Source organism: Cupressus sempervirens, chromosome 10 (assembly GCF_028749045.1).
Source record: "Cupressus sempervirens isolate cs-2001-9-10 chromosome 10, ASM2874904v1, whole genome shotgun sequence".
Taxonomy (NCBI): domain Eukaryota; kingdom Viridiplantae; phylum Streptophyta; class Pinopsida; order Cupressales; family Cupressaceae; genus Cupressus; species Cupressus sempervirens.
In genome coordinates, this window is record NC_143127.1 from 91,759,734 (window position 1) to 91,769,528 (window position 9,795).

Here is a 9,795-nt window from a genome sequence, read left to right on the forward strand (position 1 = left end):
TGATGACATAGCCAACTATTTGGCTATATGTAAAGCACTAGCCCATTTTTCACTAAGAGGAAGAAGGTTTTTGATAGAGAAGAGTTTTAACTTCTCATGGATAGTAGGATGTATTTTTTTATACATGACCAAATTAGGTTGTGAGAAGATGAGTCCAAGAAGATGAGACTTATGATATACTTCATGCTTGCCATAATGACCCAGTGGTGGAAATTTTGTAGCCATAAGGACAACACTCAAGATTCTTAACACATGTTATTACTAGCCCATGCTACATAACAATGAAGCTAATTACACTAAGAGGTGTAACCATTGTCAAATAATGAGGGGGCCTACCAAGTTAGACAAGAAGCCCCTTTTCCTTCCTTAGGTAGTGGCCGTCACCCCATTTGATAAATGGGGACAAAATTTTATGGGACCAATTGAATCTTCATCAAATAGAAAATCCAACATATTGTTCTGCACAAATTATGTCACCAAGTGGGTGGAAGCTAGGCCTATGAAGCGTGCACAAGATAATAATGTCATTAAATTTATCCATGAAAAAATCTTCACAAGATTTAGAGTTTGTAGGGAGATGGTGACATATCAATGTGCATAATTCATATCAACACTTATTGTAGCTTTAGTGAAATAATATAACATTTGACATAGGAAGTCATCCCCATATCAACCTCAAGCGAACGACCAAGCTAAAACTAGCAATAGAGAGACAGAGTCTGCCTTTGACAAATTTATAGCAATCATTCAGAAAAAGGATTGTGAAAGTAGTCTTCAAGAAGCTATATAGGCATATGCAACCACATGGAAGACAACTCCAAGTTTTACATCATTTGATTTGGTAAATGGAAAATATGTTGTAACACCCATTGAATTTGCAAAATATCAAGGACAATACTTGACTTGGATATTGATTTATCTTAGGCATAGAGTGATAAAATAATACAACTCAAAGTATTGGATGAGGAAAAAATAAATAAATCGTAGATCATAGAGATCATTTAGAAGAGGAAGCAATGATATGCCAAATTCATTAAGGATAAGAAGTTTAAAATTGGTGATTGGGAACTACTCTATGATTCTAGATACCAACAAACACCAGGGAAATTTCAATTATGGTGGTTAGGACCTTGCAAAGGGACCTTTACATATAATTATGTTGTTGTATAATTATCAATAACAGATTCAGTTCATTTCAAACTTGTAGTTAGTGGTCATAGACTCAAATTCTAAAACAAGCCACAAAATTGTACATAGTTCTTGCAACAATTTGAAGCAAAACAAACTGTTGACATGAAAGTTTGAACCTTTGCGTAAAGTTTTCACCCTTGCCTAAAGGCAACCTCATGTAATATGGAAACAATCTCAAAAGTGTGGGACTTTGCAATTAGAGATTTAGTCTCTGGAGAAGGTTGTCTTCCTTACTATCAGGGTGCACCTAACTATTTCTTGAGAGGAAAGGGGAGAAGGAATGCATAAAAGAAAATTGCCTATTATAATCTAGACGGGGGGGGGGGGGGGGGGGGGGTGTGATACACCAAATAGTATTGTTTAATCTTATCCCTAGCTAGAGAAGCACAATTTATCAATATAATCCTCACATACACAAATTCTATACTAACTTTAACTCAACAACCATGCACATATCATAAATCAATGGAATGATATAAGGAAAGAACTTTACTCTATGTGATTCAAAGATAATTGGATACAACATATAACTGAAAAATGAAAGCAATACATCAATATAAGACAAGAAGATATTGCATGATACATTAATGAAAGAAGGAGATACAACTGAGAATTATATTCACTCAGGGGCAAAGGAGATTACAATAGTAGAATATGCAATATAATTGCTATAGAATTAGAGAAAAGATCAACCCTTGGAAGGGTTACCAAACTTTCTTTTATAGTTCAAGAAGAACTGAGAAAAATTCTACCGAAAGCCAAAGTTCAACTACTATCATTGAATTCCTAGAGAAGAATCACTGCTAATTCAAAGAAGATTTGATCGAGTGCGTGCCCATATGCAGAAAATCATATCTTTCATATCAATTCTAACCCCAAAGAGACAAAAATGATGATCATAACTGCATGCTTGAGTAAATGGATAACTCAGGGCTGTGATAGAATGTCCTTTGCATCAAACATGCATGGAGAACATCAAAAAGTAGTTATAGATGACAAAGGAATTGGTTCACCATTAAAGAGTTGCTTCTGATAGTATTTTTTGATGTGCCATATCAAATATGTCATCATTTCAACTATCAAACTTACCACATGGCCCAATATCATTGAAGTGCTCTTCCACCATACCAAACATGCAATCTTTATATCATTGAATTGTGCTTACAATAGTTTGCAGCTTCACGACTTATTTTGCTACAAAGCTGCGACCTACTAGTTTGAATGATTATCGTTGCATCACAACCTATTTTCACTTTATCCTCTTGACTGCAATGACCTTGCAAACAACATGAAATAGCCTTCTCGCACCATCACCGCAGTTAGGGCCTAACAACCCTTTAACAATGTAATGATGCAATATCTTCATTCTCAACCATATCGCTCCATTGGAACCACCATCTACCCTATTTTGCTAACTATTGCAACCATGCGAAGCCACCAGAATGACTGCCCTCACACCATCGCAACATAACTCATTAACCTCAATGCTAACCCTACAATGGTATGCTCAAAGTATTTCGTAGCTGCACAACCTTAACTCTAGTTTGCCTTTGACTCCATGTAGTAATGCGAACAAAGGGGAATCACCACCTCATAGCTTTGACCTAGGGTAACCCTTAACTGCATCTGATGATACAAAGGCATTGAAATTGATTGCAACTATTTGACTTCACAAATTTACAACTTGAAATTGAATTTTGACATTTAACTTCACAACCATGCGCTTAAGCTTTTTGTTGTTTTACAACATTAACCCTGAGTCAAATCAAATCATTTGTGATACTATTTAACTTGAGTTTTGTAGTTGAATATTGCATGATCACAACTTGAAATAATGAAGCTCATCAATGGAGTGATATCAATTGAAGATGAGCTACATTTATTGAAGAGATATTCCTTCAAAAATTGAAATGCACTAACTGTTAACTAACCCTTGTGATGATGTGACCAACTGCTTCCATGCCTTTGCAACATCAAACTAGATGCTAATGAGATACAAAGCCGTGTCATCTAACACTTGACTGTCTTACTTGTTTGAAACCCCTTTGGTAGTTAAGTGATGAACTGGAGCGATCAAGTGATGAAGGGAAAACACATCATCGCAACTAAAAATTTCTCATTCAATGCAAAGGGATAAAAGACTTTAGGGATATAAGGAAAAGTCAAAGTTTTACATATCCCTATTATGCCTGCATGGAAATAAATCAATAGTATATTGTACATGGTTATGCTTATCACCTTGGATATTCAAATTTTAGGAAGGGGGGCAAAAATGGTTAACATTTCTGGCAACTCAGAGGGGATGTCTACTTGTTAAGCATGGACTACTGGTCTTAAGCAACCCATAGGGATGGAGTCACAAAAAATGAACCTTGTATGCTACTTGAATCTTTACAAAACTCTGACTCTCCTGCAACTGCAAAACTTTAAAAAATTGACATCTCCTAGAGATGGCTTGTGTCTATGCACTTATTAAAAACAGGAAACTCTCCTGCAATTGCAAAACTTCAAAAAATTGACATCTCTTGGAGATGGCTTGTGCCTGTGCACTTATTGAAAATAGGAAACTACTCTACTATATACATAAAACCTTAACTTTCTTCAAAAGCAAGGTTTAAGGTGAATTCCATTAATTGGAATTGGCAAAATGTCACCATTAGGTCTAGATAGCTAAAAAGTGTTAGCCTTCTTACAACTGGTGATAACATATGACCCACTCCACATAGCATCAAATTTGGAGTGCCTAACATGTTTAGTTCTATCTTCATTCCACTTGAGAACAAAGTCTCCTTTTAAAACTTTGGTCCTAGCATTATCAAAACTTCTCTTGACTTGTTGCTGACGTGCCTCAAGTGTACACATAGCTTGTAATCTCTTTTCTTCTAATTCAATTACTTCTACCATCCTGACTGTCATAGCATCATTCTTAGCTAGCTCAAATTGATGAGATAGTTCAAGAGAGGGGAACTCCTATGAAATAGGAAGCTTGACTTCCTATCCATACACCAACATAAAAGGTGAGTTCCCAACTGCTCTCTTGGGTGTGATTCTGTCAACCCAAAGGGCAGTCTTCAACTTAACATGCCAACACCTCTGATTGTGTTCAATTGTCCTCATTATTCTGATGAGGTTCTTGTAAGAGGATTCGGCCAAGGCATTCCCTTGGGGATAATAATTTGAGGAAGTGCTTAGATATATTCCATGTTCCAAAGCCCAAGAGCATATATGAATTCCAATAAAAGACTTGGCATTATCTAATATGATAGTTGAAGGAAGATCAAATCTAGTCACAATTCCTTCAAGAAACTCAACCATTGAAGCTTTAGTTGCATCCTTCAAAGCTACTACGTCTATCCATCTTGTGAAATAATCTATGGTTGCCAAAATCCATTTATGACCAGAACTAGAAGGTGGATTTATTGGGCCAATGAAATCCAAACCCCATTGAGCAAAAGGTTGGTCCACTTGAATAGGATGGAGAGGAAGGGAAGCTAGTCTTTGTTTTCTTGAAAAGAAAGAACACTTCTCACATTTCCTTATATGCTTATGACAATCATTGAACAGGGTTGGCCAATAATAACTAACCCTCATTATCTTTATTGTTGCAATCCTGGCTGAGAAATGACAACCAATAGGGCCATCATGGAACTCTTTCAACATTCTGCTGATCTGATTAGTTTTAACACACCTTAATAGGACTCCATTAGAATATTTTCTAAACAATATTCCATCCACCAAGACATAAGGAATAGATTGTATCTTCTCTTGGCTTTGTTTAGGCCTTGGGGATATCTTCCTTCTATCAAGAAGGTAGTCATGCCATGCAACCAATCATTCTAATCTTCGCCCTCTACTGGTTTCTCACCTTGTATTAAGAGGACAATGTAAGGAAACTCAGGTGCGGAAATAACTTCCTACACTAATCCCTTAAGGAAATTATTGTGCAAATTCCTATTAAATCCTTACAATTTCAAATTCAATATTATGTAAACAATAATATTGTAGTCAACTATGGATACAAAAAATAGATAGAGAAAGAAAACACATAAACACAAAGATATTCCAATGGGAAAAACCTTTCTATAAAACAACCCCACCCCTCCAAAACCTGCACAATGTATTATCTTCAACACAAAAGTTTTCAACACACTTGTAATGTAAGTTCTTTCAGGATATAGAAGGCCAATCCAGTAGCTACATACCATTCCAACAATACACTTTCTCTCTAATCTATCTACAACCCTAAAAAAATGCTTATATCCTGCACTTTCCATTTTAGGTAAACTTCCAAAGAACAACCATATTAGGGTTTTACCATTCTCTGAAAAAATAGGAACCCAAATTTTTTTTTCTTCAAGCCAATGCTTTGAACCCCACGTGTGAGTTGGAGACTCAAGTGTACAGTACTCAATGATCAATTTCCACATGTCTTCATGTCTTCACCCATCATCAAATCTTCTAGAGATAGTGCTTACGCATCATAGGAATTCGTCATAACCATTTCAACCATGATTTCCTTACACACAATTCAAGATGCCGACACATACAAGTGGAGTGAGACATCAACATGCCAACTAGACATGTACACTCAAACTTAATTACATTATTTTCAAAAAATATATTTATAAAACAAATAATAAACATAGAAATTATCCAAGGTTGAGACACCTTATTCCTAACAGGCAACCTCTTTAGGTGTCTCAAAAGATGAGGCCATTTTCTCACATAAATCCTTTGCCTCTCACAAGCTTGATGATCTTAATATCAATGTCATACTCTACGACTTTGGTAATCCATCCAAATCTCTTTTCATTAATATCCTTGTTTAGGAGGAACTCCTTCACACTTGCATGTGGGACTAAGAGCTGGACCTTGTTATGGGATAGAAGGTGTTTGAACATTTTTAGAGCCCTTACGACAAAAAGGACTTGTTTCTCTAAATAGCTATATCTACTCTCATAATCTTTAAGTCCTTCAGTAAAGAAAACAATGGGCTGCTCCAAATTCTCTTCATTCAACTATGTTAGAACAACTAATGTACTTGACTCTCCTACAAGAGAGTAGAGGATGAAATCTCTATCAAACTTAAGATTAATAAGAGTGTGAGTTGATGCAATTGATTTCTTGATTTCCTCAAAATTGGCCTTTCCCTCCTTGGTCCAAGTGAACATCATATTCTTCTTCAACGTGGATGTGAAAGGTTTCACCATAAAAGAAAGATCAAGGATAAGCCTTCTTACAAAATTGATCCTACCAAGAAAACTTTGCAATCCTTTTTTGACTGGGAAGTGGGAGAGAGAGAATTGCTTCAACCCTTTATGGATCTATTGCTAGTCCAACTCTTGATACAATGTGTCCTAGGAGTTTTCTTTGATCTGTGGCAAACAAACACCTCTTTGGGTTTAGGGACACACCATACTCTCTACATTTAATGAATACCTACCTCAAATGATCAAAATGATCTGCATCATGTTCTGAAAAGAAAGTTATATCATCAAGATATACCGGTACAAAATTCTCTAGCATACCTTTGAAGACCATCTCCATTGTCTTATGAAATGTGGCACCTACATTGGTTAGACCAAATGACATTTTACAATAGGCATAGGTACCCCATTTTGTAGTGAAGGTTGTCTTATATTGATCCGACTCTTGTACTAACATCTGATTGTAGCCTGAAAAACCATCTAAGAAAGAAAAACTTTTGGAACCACTAACCTTGGAATAGTTTTTTTTCCATAGAAGGAAGGGGATGGTAATCTTTAAGAGAAGCCTTATTAAGGTCCCTAAACTCTACACAACCTAATTTCTCTGTTCCTCTTTCTAACAGGAATAAGATTAGCCACCCATGAGGAGTGTTTAATAGGGAAAATTATATTGGCCTCTATGAGCTTGGACAATTCCTTTCACATTAAAGGTTCAATCTTAGGGTTAACTGGACTCTATTTTTGTTTAATAGGTTTTGCATAATGAATTAAATCTATAGTATGCTAGAATAAGCTTGGGTTAAGTCTTCATATGTCCAAGCAATAACATCACTAAATTTTTGATATAAATTAATGAAAACTTGTTTAGTCTCAGTGCATACCTTTCCCAAGTTAAGAGTTTTGCCATCAACAATGGTGACACGTGTGTAGTCACCCCTCCTTGCGGTCAAGTTTGAACCTTTGCTTCTTTCTTGGTCATCAGAGTTGAATATGCCCTCTAAAGTGACTAGACCTTTAGGAAATTTGCTGGAATTAAGATTCATAATTTGATCCCCATACTGGCTCTGCAGCTTAGACTGATTTCTAGTAGAGAACTTTGCCTCATTTTGTAGGAAGTTAAAAATTTGCAAATTATAATCAAATACTTGCCAATTTGTGCAATTATCTGGGATAATAGGCCTCACAAAAACTCTAATATGTTGTTCCTTTGTATCAACATGTTCTGGTATGTCATGATGAGCACCAATTGTAGTGAGCCTATCAACATGCTTATTTTTGTCTCTAGGGACACTCTGAACGTTGAATTCTTGGAAGCCTTCAAGTAGATCCCAAACTCTGTGTTTGTATGACTTGAGGAGGTTGTTCTTTGTGATATTATGATTTCTGATATGATTTACAACCAACTCATTGTCCCCAAATACTTTCAAGAGATTTATGACTCTTGTTTGTGTAAGCTGGAAACCTTGGATAAGGCTTCATACTCTACCACAGTATTGGTACAGTTGAATTGGAGTCTATATGAAAAGTAGTATTTCTTCAAACTAGGGGAAACAAGCATCACACCAGCACCCAAGCCATTTCTGTTCCTTGAGCCATCAAAGAACATATTCCACAATTCATTTGTATTTTCTTTTTCCTTAATGAGATTGGGAATAGGAGCATCCTCTTCAAATATGCAATAAGTTCCAAGACCTATCTCCTCAGTCTCTTGTATTAGGTCAAATTGATAAGCAACAACCCATTCATCCAAAAGATAATTAGACACCTCTGCTAACGAAGTGACATGTTCATGAGTTGTGCATCTATCATCTTCCTCTTAGATTGTGCAATTCATATTTATGGGGATGGTAGTGTAAATTTCTATATGATTGAGGGCTAATGACTCAGATTTTATGGAAGCCTTTGTTCCATATCTTGTTCTAAAAAACATTTAGGACCAATCCGATGCAATGTAACTACCAATTTGTGTAGTAAAGTCCTTAGATATGCAAATAGAAAAATGTGGGGGGAGGTCAACAATTGAGATGTCTTGTGTGATAGTAAAATCAAGACATGCATGCAATGCCATCCTCATATTTCTAAATACTCCTACTATTGTGATTAAGCTTCCATCCAACTAAAGAATTCCCTTAGCCATCGGTTCATACTGAATACCAAGGCTATCAGCCACATATAGTGGCATGACTAAGCTACTAGCACCTAATTCTATCATGCAATTGTGAACTAGCTTATCTCCTATAATCAAGGAGAGATAAAAGGGGGAAGGTTTACTCTTTTTACTTTCTTGTTCTTCCCTTGTAGGTTACACAAAGCTTCTTGCACCTTTCATAGTGACATGTCTATCCTGCACTTTGACAATCTTTAATTCTTATTGCAACAATTCTAACTAAGATGACATTGCAAGTACGTACCACGTGGGAACACTGATATTGGTCCTCTTCATTTGATCTACAATATTAAGAGGAGTATATGCTGACTTGGATGGAACCTTGGTGACTATAGGGTTTGGTATATGAGGGGGAGCAACATGTGGCTCTTTAGTCTTCTTGTTACTCTGATCTTGCAATGGAGCAACAACATTCTATTGTACATTTGTACTTGTGGCTTGTGGAACAGTCCTCAAGGTTGTAGCCTGATCTAACGAAGATGATGGAGCTTCCTCTATAGCTCTCCTTTTGCTTCTAGTGTTGTGAGCTATTCCATCATTACCACCATGATTCACATGGCAGTAATCCTTAGGCTGGTAATTGATAAAAGTATAGACCCCCTTCCGTTGGGATTGAAAACCAATAGAAGGTTGATTAGTATCATATTGATGCCCTATTGTTTGCTCTTGTGTAGTCAAAGCCTAAGAAGATTCCATTCTATTACAAATACATTGTTCATATGAGAAATTACAAATTGAACAATATTCTTGTTCTTGAGCCAAATTATTTTGAGGAACTATGGTCCTTACTGGATTTGCATTTCAATTTGCAGAGGCACTATTATCCATGGGTCTATTTTGGTTAGTGGGCCTTGACCATAATTTGGCTGCCTATTGAATTAAGGGTTCTGATAGTTGGTCTGAAAAGGCTTGCTACCTTGAGCTTTTTGTCTCTTAAGATTCACCAACTCATTGTTTATTTTTTGCACCACCGAGAAGTTTTCTTGTAGTTTCCTTTCCAAGTCTGTACTCTGATCCTAAAACCTTTTATCTATATTTTGAATCATCATTTTCATAATAGCCTTAATCTGATCTATTGCATTAGAGGATGTGGAGGCTATTAGGGCTATAACAAGAGGTTGACTTGTGGAAGTGATAGGAATGGGGGCTACCATAGGCTGATGAGTAGGCATATCAAGGAAGAAGGGCGTTGGAGGCTTTGGAGCTAATTTTCCTCCTTGAATCATGATA